Genomic DNA, 13,119 nt, shown 5'->3' with positions numbered 1-13,119 from the left:
TAATTTAAGTTAGGGAAAACTGTGAGCTTAAGAATGCTTACGTGTCACCACATGGGGGGGGGGGGTGGTGGTGTTGTTTTACCTCAGTCGGGTGTGAGACTCGTTTCTCCCAGAATGTGATTTCCCCCATTACCTTTGCCTATGTTTTTACATTGACACTGCTGGCCATAAATAAAAACATGTTTTTGCAACACAAACAACAAAAACCGACCCAACTGATGACAGAACCTGAACGTTCCGAAGCAGACGAAACCCCACCTCCCAGGAAATGTAACCAGCAGGCCACGCCCCCGAGGTTCATGATTGGTTGGGATGACGTCAGGCAGAAGGTTCCAGTGGGAAACTGCGATTTTAACAAATGAGTCTATCTCTTGGGTTTTCTTGATCAAGGAGGAAGGTAGGTGATCTTTTGTTTGTGCTTGTGAGAAGAAGGCTATCCTCTTTGGTGCACTTTTGAGGAAGAGGAGGCGCACCTGCTTTGGTCTTTTGCATGGACAAGAAAACTGCCTGATTTTCGTTTTTCGTGCTGGTGCGATTTTGCTCGTGTGCTTGAACAGGACGCTAGCCATTGTCTGTTCGGCTGGGTCGAGGAGTTTTTGTGCTTAGGAGGAAAGGGAGGGAAGCAGAGCACGTCTCTTGGTTTTCTCTTGATGGTCTGTTGTATGATTGAGGAGGAAGGCAGCGCCATTTGGTGTGTGTGGGCCTGGTACTGAGAGAGAGAGAGAGAGAGAGAGAGAGAGAGAGAGAGAGAGAGAGAGAGAGAGAGAGAGAGAGAGAGAGAGAGAGAGAGAGAAAGAGAGAGAGAGAGAGAGAGAGAGAGAGAGAGAGAGAGAGAGAGAGAGAGAGAGAGAGAGAGAGAGAGAGAGAGAGAGAGAGAGAGAGAGAGAGAGGGAGAGAGAGAGAGACAGAGAGAGAGAGAGAGAGAGAGAGAGAGAGAGAGATGTTGGCAATTTTGATCATGAGGAGGAGGTGTGGCGATGGTTTGTGTGGTTCTTGTCATTTCAGATGGAGTGGAGAGCAAAAGATGACCACCCGCATGAATTACCTCACTTGCGTGGTTCCGCAGAGAGCAACTCCTCACCATCTTGTGAGCTTCTTGCATGGTGACTTCAAGGTTTGACAACCACCAGGCTCCTAGAGGCCATTTCTGGATGGAAATCTGAGTGCCGGCATGAAGGGGGGATTTTCTTTTATTTAATCTTTCCCCTTGTCTGTTTTTGTGACTGAGTGGAGATGTCTCAAATTAGGATTTAGATTTTAAGATACATTACAGAAGCTTTTTATTTTTTTAATGTTGTGAAGAGGTTTTAAGGAAGACTAGCTGGGAGGCGACAATGGCTCGTGGGAATTATTGAACAATGCCACGATAGGTACAATTGAGTTTGTACCTTTTTTTTGATATATCAATACAAATGATAGGCTTTTGAGGAGGCCCCACCGTAAAAACCTATCTCTTCTGTCAAAATTGACCAAATCAAATCGGATTTTTTTATATGTTGTACTTATGGACATTACGCACAGCTTTGAGAAAAAAAAATCGAGAAAAAATAAATAAATAAATAAAAAGCTCAAATGGGCGTGGCTCCGCCCACAAGGGGTGTGGGATGCCCCTCATACAAAAAGACACAACTAGACCATGATATCAAGCTTGTGTCCAAGTTTCATCAAGATCGCATCAAATGTCACGGAGCTACGCTCTGGAGAGAGTCACAAACAGACAGACAAGTCGGTAGGCGGCCATGGGTCGCCGAGCATCCGATGACCTTTGACCCCTGATCTGAGTTAATCTAGTACAGTGCTTCTCAACCTCTTTCAACTCGAGGCCCACTCTGGCTCTGAGGAAATTTTCGAGGCCCATCATACAGAATGGCAATGAGAAAAATGGCAATAAAACTTAATCCCAAAACAAATCATTATGCTTACCTTTAATGAGACACTTGAGCTTGCTTCTTGGAAATAAGATGGTCAAGCCGTGGTTTGATCGGGGACAGGCTCACACGCAAAGTGGCATTCAGTGTCTGTTTTTAGACTATTTCGTGCTTTTGATTTTGTCACAGTTACAGTCGAGAAGCCCGATTCACAGAGATAGGTTGTGGTGAATGGTAAAAGAAATCTGATGGCACGCTTTGACAAAGAAGTGTATTCACTGCTTGCCAATATCCAGAATGAAGGGAGGTCTACTTGTGCATGCTGAAGCTTCAGACTACTGTCTGCAGAAAGTTCCATCAGTTCATTTTCAAGTTCAACTGACAGGGCCACATCTTCTGAAGCAGGATCCACTGAGAAAGGGTTCAAAATCCAAAGGTTTCCTTGCGTTGGGTCCTCTGGAAAGTAGTCTGCAAACTTTTGTGATAACTTGGTAAAATGCTGGATTATGAGCCCAGATATGTCTGTATGAGGAGTGGATTCCAAAGTTTCACTCAGAAGTGGAAACATCTCAAGTCGTCCATCCTTCACTATTCTGTTCCAAAGAACAAGCTTTTTCTTGAAGCCTTCAATTTTGTTCGCAACCAAGAACACTGAACTGTTCCTACCTTGTTGAGGTTGATATGTTGAGCTGATTTAACTGGTCAAACACATCTGACAGGTAAGCCAATTTGGGACAAAAGTTATCATTACTGTAATGATCAGCAAGTGGTGAGTGTTTCTCTTCAAGGAACATGTGGACTTCATGTCTCAGTTCAAAGAGGCGATTAAGCATACGTCCTCTTGAACGCCACCTCACCTCACTGTGGTACAGAGGCTGCAAGTGATCAGAATCAAGTCTTTCACACAGTGCAGCAAAACACCTTGAGTTGAGTACACTCTTCTTGATGAAGTTCACAGTTTTAACAGCTACATTAATGACTTCATTAATTTCTGGTGACATCTTCTTTGTTGCCAGATTTTCTCTATGTAAGAAGCAGTGGGTCTTCTTGGCATCTGGCGCCCTCTGTTGGATCTGTTTTACAACACCACAATGGACTCCTGTCATTGATGCAGCACCATCTGTGTCTACACCTCCGCAGTTATTCCAATCAATACTCTTGTCAGTGAAGTATTTGTCAAGGCAGAGCATTACATCATGAGCAGCTGTTTTTGTGGGAAGGTCTTTGCAAAACAGTAGATCCTCATGCACATCACTGTCCCCGCAGTACCTCACGAAAACTAGCAATAAAGCATTATTGCTAATGTCAGTAGATTCATCCAACTGAATGGAAAAATACGGACTCGCCTTTATTTTTTCCACCAGTTGGCATTCAATGTCATCACTCATTTCAACAATTGTTCTCATCACAGTATCATTCGAGAGTGATATGGACTAAAGTTTGGTTGCAGCTGCCTCTCCAAGAATTTCTAGACACATATGAACAGCACTGGGTAAAATAAGCTCCTCCGCGATTGTGAAAGCTTTCTTGCTACGAGCAACACGAGCAGCAACCATGTAGCTGGCTTTCAATGCTGATTTTGACTGCGTTGTAAATGTTGTAATCACTTTCTGCTGTGCCTGAAGTCCAGCCCTTTTCCTCTCAAAGTATTCCTTTGGCTTACCTGCACTATTCGGGTGTCTTGTGTTTAAGTGTCTCTGAAGCTTTGACGGTTTAAGCGCCTCTTTTGACAGGATTTCAGCACATTCAACACACTGTGCTTTTGGCTCAACATCACTGTCTGCCATCGTGAATCCATATTTAATGTAATCGGGGTCATATTTCCTCACCACAACCTTTCGAGATTTTTCCGTAGCAGATTTGTCTTCTCCATCACACTTTCGTTTCAAAAATCGATCCATTTTCAGTTCAAGAAATTATCCGCGAAAGTTGAAAAGTTTACAAAAATTTCAAGTTCGTGAAAGCATGAACTAAGTACAAGGCACATACATGCATACACACACATCGCATATATGCGCACGTGCACAATACACACATACACACGGATATAGTACATTCACATCACAGTTACATGTAGATCGAACGCGCGTAAACCACCACTGCATAAACATGACGTGCATAGGCACAAAATGACTCAATCTATCTCTCTCGCGTGCGCGCGCCCGCTCGACGGTTTCAGAAAGACGGAAGTACAAACAGACCTAGCTGAATTCCAGCTGTGTCGTGTAAGTCTTGCACTGTAAGATCAGACCCTTTTTTTATATACTTTTTCTTTTCTTTTTTGTCGACCTCATGGCCCACCTGTGAGGGCTCCACAGCCCACCGCTTGAGAAGCACGGATATAGTACGAAGTACTTATGAAATTGCAATCAAATGGGTTAACCCATGTATGAGCAAGGGGGCTTTGAATGGTCATTTTGCCCGAACAATACACTCATTGACCTTTGACCCCTGACTTAGCCGAGATAGTCAATATGTCCTGAAGCAAAGTTGTAGTACCCATTGAGTACTCTGTACCTATGAACTTTCATTCGTATCGGTTAACCCGTGTAGGAGCAAGGGTGCCTTGAATGGTAATGTCGCCCGAAAAATGCACTTATTGACCTTTGACCCCTGACCTACTCGACATAGGTCATTATGCAAATGAGCAAAGTTGTAGTACTTATTACGGTCTATAAGCATGTAAAGATTCATTCGATTGGGTTCAACCATCTTGGAGCTAGTGTACTTTTAATTTTCAGCGGGAATGCTCAATGGTCCTCGGACACCCAAGTTGAGAGGGTTACCATTTGGAAACTACAAGATATAGAAAAAAATGGATGTCATATAGCGGATAGAGAATCACCTTAAGATTATGCATTCCAAATCTCATCGAGTTCCATCTCCTGATAACTACTTGGTATCAATTTGAATGAAAAGTACCGAAAATGCAGTTTGATATCGGAAATCCCCAAAGTTCGAGGCGGTGCTGTGGGTGAACAAATATATAAATCGAAAATCTGGCTTGATCGTTTGTGCACAATGCAATCCAGATGATTAGTGTGAATTTTCATGACCATCCGACCATAACCCAAGAAGGAGTAGCATTTGGCGCGAAGGCACCTCCAGCTCTCGCATATTATCGATTTTTGCACTAATTGACCTTTGACCCCTGACCGAAGCAAAATCGGTCAATATGTCCTGAGGCAAAGTTGTGGTACTCATTGAGTGCCATGAACCTGCAAAGTTTAATTCGTATCGATGCACTCACTTGGTCGCTAGGTGGCCTTCAATTTTTGCGCATACCCTAATTGTAGGGGGCGCTGCGGGTAAAGTATTCCATATATCACAAAAACCGGAATATATTTGATAGAGCATCACCTGTAGATCATTTGTGCCAAATTTCATAACTCTACGTGGGATAATGGCTTTCGGAATTGATTTCGCGTGAACGGTACCGATTTTGAAGGTTTTTCGGTTGTTGCTGTGGAACCAAAGCGTCCCAAGCAACCATCACAATTTCCAAAGCACAAGGTCATAAGATGTACCTACCACCCGAGTTTGGTCAAAATCCTCCCACGTTTACTACCAATTATACTGATGACAAACGAACAAACAGACAGAATTACTGACAATAAGGTTCACCTATTTTGGCCACCCAACAGACAGACAGACAGACCCACAGACACAACGAAAATAGTGGTCACTGCTGGCGCCCGCGAACCAAAAAACGTTTTATTCGGTTTGCAGATATTGCGAAGAAGGGATAGGAAAACGAGATTGGAGTTTGGATTTTTTTCTCCCCCCCCCCTCCCCCGGTGTTGTTGTTGTTGGTTGTTGTATTTTTTCCAAATGAAGGAGATATATTTTGTTTGAATTTTTGAAGGAGGAAAATGGATTGAGCTGAAGAATCAGGATTGAGCTGAAGGATCAGAAGTACCAATAACTGGAATAAAAGGAGAAAATAAAACGAGGCAAAGAATGGAGGGCAACCACACCCGATTATCACAGCAAACGGGCCCCAACCATAGACTTTCATTCATGAATGAGATTGCATGCTCCCCATTCAGCGCGAACAAATCGGATGGCCACATAAGAAAGCTTGTCCACCATCATCATTCCGCGAAACAGACCTCAGAGCCCAGAGTACCCGGATGTGCCGAGATGCATTTTCACGTGAAAACTCTGTTGGAAAGTCCTTCCTTTAATCCAATAGTTCTACATTATTAACTCGGTCTCTGTGCCTTTTTCACGATTACATGCAGTTAAATTCTCTGTTAAAGGTCCAGTATAGTACACAGTCGTGTTAATGTGGGAAAATGTTGAAGGAAATTAGTTTGTAAATTATTAATTAAATGATGGGTTTCATCAAATCCAATAACCCAGTGATTCCCTGTGAAATGGTCAATGTGAAATCATATCTGCCATTATGTGATGTTGCACTCAATTTGAGGTCGCGATTATGACATAATTAATTGATATTTCTCCCTTTATTGAAGTCAGATTAAATCATTGGTTGAACAATATTTCTGCAGCACTTTCGTGTGGGCCAATATTTATTTTGTATTTATTCTGTACGAGCAAACATCACCCGTCACTTTTCTGATGGAAATACGAAGAGCGGGTGGGGGAAAGAAGGGGGAGAGTAAGATGGAGGACGAAAGAGAGAGGAGGGAGAGTGAGTGAGGAGAAGTGGGGAAGCAAGGAGGGAGGGAGAGTGAGGAGGGGTTGGGGAAAGGAAGGCAGCAAGAGGTGAGGAAGGGAAGGAAGGCAGACGTGCAGTAGAGCATCAATTACGATTCATACTCTCAGCAAAATGCTTCTGTATAGAATAACAGTGAAGATGGAAACAAAATATTGTCTGAAATCCATTTTCCACTGGTCATACTATAAATACCGCCGAGAGACAAACACCGCCCAAACGTGTCCAAAAATAAATGCAGTCTGGAAACAAACACTGCCCAGAGAAAAACACCATCGGGACGCATCTGGAGCCAAGCTGTCCAGAGACAAACACCACTCGGACACATCTGGAAACAAACTTCCGTCCAGACATAAACACGGCCCAGACACGTTCGGAAACAAACACCGCCCAGACGTGTCTGGAGCGAAACTATCCGGGGACAAATGCTGCCCGGACTCGTCCAGGGACAGAGACAGAGACAGAGACAGAGACGTGGGTTGGGGAAGGGGTGTTCGTCGAGAGAAAATGTTATGCTTTATGAAAACACACACACACACACACATTGTATTCGTGCTTGGTCGATATCGGCAATTCTTCAGGAATCGGCAGATTGGAGTCAGTGTGATTACCGACTGCAGTACGTACTGTATACAACCCCAAAACCCTTGAGTGGCTTTCCCCCTTGTTTTGGGGGATTTTTAATAAACAAATTATAAAAGCAACGTTGCATTAGAGACGTTTCAGAAAGATGTACTTAAACAGCTACCAATCATCATGTGACTAGTGGAAAAAAATTTGGCTCTGTAATTTAAAAAACGTGTTTATACTACAAACGGCTTGAAAATCAGGTGTTTCAAATATATTTTGCTTTGAATCTCACAAAGAGAAACCATGAAACCTTTGTAAATCATGTTCCTCTACCGTGTCGCAACTGCTGACTGTATATCTCGATCAGTACACAAACTATAACACTATCGACTGTAGGGTGCTCGGCAAGTGGCTCAAGCACTCCAATTAAATGGTTGATAAGGAATGGCTGGCCAAGCTGTGGCCGCATGCCATGGAGGATCCCATTAACATTAAAGCCGATCTTCACTGCGCCCGCAGCAGTTAAAGAAATTAAATGAATTCATTCAAATCATGACTTTATCCACAGAGGAGTTGTTGTTTAACACCGAACAACCCTGGAGACATCACAAAGTTTAATCGCCCGTGAAATAAAGATTGCAGATATAGTCCGCGACATTGCATGCTTGTCTGCGCACACGTCATGGGGTACATCGTCTCGTGGTACACCGCGCAAACATAACTTTATTTTAAAATGTCCGTTTTTCACCAGATTTGGTTTGATTCCCTGCAGAGCACCTCAGGAAATCTCTGAAAATATAGACACAGATCTGGCAGACTCGATGGATAAGCAGTCGCTCTGGGGGACAGAGCGCGATGTCAAGGAGTGCATGTATGAAATCATATAGCTCAATGAAGCTGGTTAATTTTGGCATGTTCCTCAATATTTTGTTCACTCAATATAATTCTCCAAACAGTAGAAAACGATAAGTTTACTGCTTTGGAAATTTCACATTTTCTTGTGAACATATGGAGAAGGAGGGAATATAGCCCTGCTTGCTTAAAGTAAATATGTATATTGGCTTAGTTATAAGACTCGTTATTTCTTTAAATTATCAGATTTCAAACAAGATTTTGACACTTATTTAATCCGGATGATATCCGATCCTAAAACCGAGATAATATTTGGATGATATACTTTAATTAGTCCGTTTGAGTAGATCGTGGCAAAATCGTATCATATAATGCATGAAATTGCTCCAAGCTCCTCATTTGAAAATGATAGCACTTACAAAAGCAGGTTGTATAGCGATCTGTAGCTACGATGAACAAGCATTCGATAATATGAGTGAGGAAAGTGAGAAAAAAAAACTATCGTTAAGAAATCGTTGCGGCCTGTTCCAAGTCGAGGCATGGTTGAGCAGGCCAAACAACATGGCGGCTTCAGATCCCAGCGAGGTTACCGAGGAAACGTCTTTAGACCCCAGAGAGCGAGGTGGCTGAAGATGCACCTGATGAAGGATATAAATTAATAAGGCCGTTAATTATCTTCCAAACGGGTGTTTTAATTGACCCAAACACCAATTTTTTATTCTTGCACTTCCATGGAGTTTTCCTAGTATGCATGCAAAGTTTCAGGCTGCTAGGTTTCATGGTTTTGGAGTTGTGGAGGAGACACACACTGACACACAGACATTTATTAGTTTCGATTGCAGTGGGCCCCTTGGTCTGTTGGACTCAATTTTAATTTGTCTTCATGGCCTTGTGGTATACCTGCTTGCCATATTGCTTCAGTCTTAGCTTGTCTTTCACCAAGCCCAGACTGATGTGCTTGGGCCAAGTGGGTAAGGAGTTGTGGGGGTGGGGGGGGGGGTTATACGTTTGTTGTTATTATTTCTAAATTATATTTGTTTTCATATCTATGATTATTCACCTTAATGTTGAACTGATGCATGATTTGACCAACTCATCGGGTCAATTGTTTGGATTAAAGAATGTTGATGTTCGTCAGTCTGCGACTAGGGTTAACTTTAACATGGTCATGGTCTCGAAGTAAAGTTCAACTAACTCGTTATCTTATGACGTTATGTACTCCGCTGTACTACTCACCAATGAAAGTAAATTCCACTGTTTCTTCTCCTTTGATTGGTACAACCACAGCAAGCGCAGCTTTCCGGCATCTTTCAAGTACTTCAGATACAATTTTACCCGGAATGATGATGGCGGACAAGCTTTCCAATCTTGCTGTGATTTAAATGAACTATGCCCTTTTGTGATTGAAATGTAACTCCATGGCCCCAATTAACTCTCGAAACAAATTAAGCGATTCAACACAGCAGGATACGGTTTGAGACAGAAGAATTTACGAAAAACACGAATAGCAAAACAATAATAAAAACAAAATCGTAAAATACAGCACAAATGGTCGGGAGGGGCTTCGCTTAGAATGGCTGGTAGAGAACACCGATCAATCGTCTACATGCGCCGATCTCTGAACCAGAAGAACCGGTACTTTTTCAGGTTTTGTGACCACAAAATAACACTTTGTAATCATCCGATTGAAACTGTCTTAAGCCAGTACATTCACATTCATTTATGCCCAAAATTTCAGTTTGTGTCCTCATCATCTGGCACCATAGCCTTATCCCTTAGATTTCTGATCATGATCGTTTTCTTGGCATGTATGGAAGTGGTTTGCCATTGCCTTCTTCCAGGTGGTGTGTATACGAGACAGGTGATCCTGTAGCCATTGTTCTCCATCAGAGAATCATCTGCCTATCATCTAGAGTCCAGACAATGCAGCCATTACTGGCAATATGCGCCAGCTGTCTACATGGCCGTCCACCACCTGCTCCCATAGCTTCACATAACCCTGATAGGGAAGCAAAATAGGGTAGTACATCTTGCCTAAGGCCAAGGGTGGCCAACAAGTTACTTATTGTAAAGGCCACCTCCTTTAAAAAGGATTCCTGCCTTTACCCCATTAAACCCTGAGTCTTTGGTTGCAAAATCTGAACCGCAAGGCAGCGGTGGATTTGGATTTAGAGTTTCCTTCTCGATGAGCTGTCTATCTAGGTTAAGAAGTGCCATCTGTTTTTTTTTAAAAACTGTAACTGGTTTTAAGGTACCAGTGATTTGTCGTTCACCTCTGCATCCATTAATCAGAACAACTCCACCACGAGAAGGCCGGTCAGCGCGAGGATACACTGTCAGAGGCTGTTTGAGACACTCAGCATTTGGAGTATTTTAGAGACATTGAGGGCATATCTTCAATGTCACTCCACGGCCATTCCAATTATGAAGCTGGAAACGAAAATTCCAATCTCATCTGCTGTGTTGATTTCTCCAATGTTACCTCGTGTCCGTGTCATATATGTAATATATGTCCAAGCCCTTTCCTCGAGCCTCAGACACTGAAGAAAAACACAAAAATTTTCCAAGCCGAAAATCTGACCAAAGCAACAGCACAGAATTGCCTTCTCTTTTGAAAGATGCCGTTCAATGTTGAACCTAAATGTACATGTAGCAGCTTGAACTGCTAGATATATTGAATATTGAACAGCTTGGCTTTAAGTCTCCTGCAGCGCAATATACTGACACCACATTTCCTCCATGTTCTGAATTTTCTTCCTCATAAAAGAAAAAATAAAATTAAACTTTTCTAACAAGCAGGAAGTTCTGAAAAGTACTAGAAAGGTCAATGATGCCTGGAATACAAGGAAATCAGACACAGGTGGAGGCCATTAAGCCCATCATTCCTGTGTGATATCAACACCACCCTAATTTATCAACACAAGATCCAAAGAAGAAAATGCAAAAAAAATAATTTTAATCGTGTTTTTGTATGTATGTATTTATGTATATATTTATTTGTTTGTTTTATAAGTTTTTGCAGTTTTTTTTTCTTTTTTCCTCAGAAGAGGTAGCATGGGCTTGGTTAAATATACACATCAACCACACAACACCCCTTGATGAGACCCCCACCAATAGCCCTCCGTACACGCGTACACAATCACACATCAATGCTCAAGCTACCGAAAAGTCCTGTCAACATCCCTATACCCCTCTATCTCCATAACTTCCAGGAACCTATCTAATTCCAATTTAAACATATCTACTGTTTCTGTTGCCACTACCTTTCCAGGGAGACCATTCCATGCATTAACTACTCTCTGGGTGAAAGTCCCCTGCCTTGCTTCCGTCTTAACTCTCCTCTTCTTTACTCTCAGGCTGTGGTACCTGGTTCTATCACTGTCGACTCTGTTTAATAATTCATCTGCACTTATTTTATCCACACCTTTCATTATCTGAAACATCTCAATCATATCTCCTCGTAACTACCTCCTTTCTTGTGAAGAAAGCACTGTCTCCTTCAGCCACTTCTCATAGCTAAGTCGAGCTCAGCATGGAATCAATCTCGTCACCCTGCTCTGAACCCTTTCTGTGCCATCTTTGTCCTTCCTGAGTTGTAGTGACCAAAACTGCACACAATATTCTAGATGTGGTCCTCACTAAATTCCTATACAATGTTAACACCACCTCTTTTGAAATATAAATGATCCCCCTCCAAATACAGCCAAAAACCCTATTTGCTTCACCTGTAGCTGCCTGAAACTGTGCTGCCTGTTTACCTCCCATATCGAAACCACCCCCAGATCCTACTCCTGTGTGACACACTCCAAAATTACCCCTTGCATCCTGTGATCTCTATTTTCATTGTTCTTTCCCATCCCCAACACCTTCCACTTGCTCAGGTTAAATTCCATCTGCCAATCTTTTGCCCAATCCAGACAAGTATCAATACTTTCCTGAATCTGATCACCACCCCCTCTGCTATCCACCTCAACTCTGCAAATTTTGTGTCATCTGCAAATTTTGAAAGCTTACTCTTTACCCCACTATCCAAATCGTTGATGTAAATAATGAATAGCAATGGGCCGAGTACTGATCCCTGAGGTACCCCACGACTTACATCCTTCCCAGCAAGACATCCTCCCACTCACAGCTACTCTTTGCTTCCAACCACGAAGCCAGTTTGCAATCCAATTAACTACCTGACCAGCCACTCCACAAGCCCTCACTTTTGCTAACAACCTCCGATGTGGTACCTTCTTGAAGTCTAGACATACTATGTCCACTGCCTTTCCTTCATCCACTCAATCAGACACTGCTTCAGAGAACTCTAAAAGATTTGTTGAACAAGAACTACCTTTGGTAAACCCATGCTGACTAACTTCAATTAGTTTGTATTTGTTTAAATGGTTCCTCATCCAGTCCATAATTAATGTCTCCAACACCTTCGCCACAACTGAAGTTAAGCTAAAAGGTCCATAGTTTCCCAATTCTTCTCTGGATCTTTTCTTAAATAATGAGTCTGGTGTTGGCTTAGTGATTGAGGTGGTGGCTTGGGATCCTCAGGGTCCTGAGTTCGAGCCCCGCTGGCCACTGAATTAACATCAGGGTGGTTGACTCAGCCTGTCATCCTTCCGAAGGTCGGCAAAATGAGCACCAGAATACTGGTAATTATCCCTGCGTGTTGAAGATGACTAAGGGTTGGCGTCAGGAAGGGCATCCGGCTGTAAAAACATTGCTACAAGAAAGGGTACTATGATTGAAGCCGCAAAAAAGCTGACCCATTGTCAGGGAAAAAGGCTTTAAAATGGTGTGATGATGATTTTTTCTTAAATAATGGTGTTACATTTGGTCTCCATGGTCTCCATGGTTACATTAAATAATGGTCTCCAATCCTCTTGACCTGTTTTGACTCCAGTGAGCTATTGAAAATATCCATTAACATCTCGCTTACCTGCTCAGCCACCTCCGTAAATACTCTCGGGTGTATATTATCTGGCTCCAGAGCCTTATCGACTTAGATTTCCCAGCTGTTCCTCTACTTCCTCCACTCCAACCTGGATCTTCTGTTAATGCCGTTCCTCACCTCCTCGATAGATACTCTCAGCTATTGGCAATTCTCCTGACTGTTCTTGTGCAAAAGTTGAAACAAAATACCTGTTTAATAAG

General features: G+C 42.6%; 1 long non-coding RNA gene across 1 annotated transcript in view; it reads left to right on the top strand.

The window, feature by feature from the left end:
- The first annotated feature begins 974 nt into the window (after positions 1–974).
- LOC147029416 (uncharacterized) overlaps positions 975–13,119 on the top strand; it is an 85,287-nt gene continuing 73,142 nt past the window's right edge. Inside the window, exon 1 of the long non-coding RNA XR_015055716.1 lies at positions 975–1,114. This is a non-coding gene — a long non-coding RNA (uncharacterized LOC147029416). The remainder of the gene's footprint in view (positions 1,115–13,119) is intronic.

Source organism: Eptatretus burgeri, chromosome 3 (genome assembly GCF_056783735.1).
Source record: "Eptatretus burgeri isolate ZD-2024b chromosome 3, Ebu_testis_v1, whole genome shotgun sequence".
Taxonomy (NCBI): domain Eukaryota; kingdom Metazoa; phylum Chordata; class Myxini; order Myxiniformes; family Myxinidae; genus Eptatretus; species Eptatretus burgeri.
The sequence above is the reverse complement of the archived record's forward strand: the minus strand, read 5'-3'. Positions and strand labels throughout refer to the sequence as shown.